At 44.2% G+C, this 1,180-nt stretch overlaps 1 pseudogene; it reads left to right on the forward strand.

Moving 5' to 3' along the window:
• The first annotated feature begins 479 nt into the window (after positions 1–479).
• On the forward strand, positions 480–952 carry LOC127193711 (60S ribosomal protein L26-like; annotated as a pseudogene).
• Positions 953–1,180: the final 228 nt, after the last annotated feature.

A 1,180-nucleotide genomic window follows, 5' to 3' on the forward strand; every position in this document is an offset into this window, starting at 1 on the left:
CAGAAAGAGATGTATGGAAGAGCTTTCTGATGTCATGTGGTTCCTGTGTTCCAGAGTTGCATGTATGGATATTTTTCAGGGCCATCAGTTAAAATGTAGCTTCCTTGGACACCACAACATCTTTAGGGGAGAGGTCAGGAAATGAACATCCTTATTAATGACTGGTGAGATATTTATGGCCAGGCAATCTCAAGTTGGAAATGGCAGCACACAGCTGGTACATTTCAGATGACAAAGCTGAACACATGAGAAAAGTGACTTGCTTGAGGCTAGCATTAGTGGCCAGTGTTTTTCTTACTGCACCTCTTTTCTCTCTGGCGCCTCTGTCCAGGTGTCTGAAGTTGTCTGAATAGAAGAGACAGTTCAAGGATAACGTTATCAACATTAGATACAGCTGCATGCAGAACTTAGCTGCCCGGTGTACAGGGATTCTCTTCAGCTCTTCCTTTTGTGGCCATTGCTGGTTCCCAGCAGCCAAAATGAAGTTCAATCCCTTTGCGAATTCTGACCAAAGCAAGGACTGCAAATGCCATTTCAATGCACCTTTTCAGATTCAGAGGAAGACCATGTCTTCCCCTCTTTCCAAAGAGCCGAGACAGAAGTATAATGTTTGGTCCATGCCCCTTCAAAAGGATGACGAAGTGCAGGTTGTCCAAGAACATTACAAAGGCCAGCAGACTGGCAAAGTGGCTCATGTTTACAGGAATAAATATGTCATCTACACTGAACGAGTGCAGTGAGAAAAGGCTATATTGAACAAGATTCAATGCAGCAAGAAAAGGCCAATGGCACAACTGTCCATATGGGCGTCCACCCCAGCAAGGTGATCATCACCAGACTAAAGCTGGACAAAAACCACATGAAGATCCCAGAAAAGAAAGCCAAGTCTCGACAAGTAGGAAAGGAGAAGGGCAAAAGGAAGAAACAAACAGTCTAGAAAATCCAGGAGTAGACGCCTCATACACAACTTTCATTAATGGACCTAGAAATGGCCATCCTGAAAAGCACTCATGGTATGTATTCACTTATAAGTGGATATTAGCTCAACATACATGTCTTCTGAGAAATCCCACCCAGTGGGGAATAGGATAGATACTGGAACATGCAGCTAGACTCTAGGCAAAGAGCTACAAATTGTATGTAAGAGTTGGGGGATGGAAAGACAGGCAGAGGGCAGGGG

Source organism: Acomys russatus, chromosome 9 (assembly GCF_903995435.1).
Source record: "Acomys russatus chromosome 9, mAcoRus1.1, whole genome shotgun sequence".
NCBI lineage: Eukaryota > Metazoa > Chordata > Mammalia > Rodentia > Muridae > Acomys > Acomys russatus.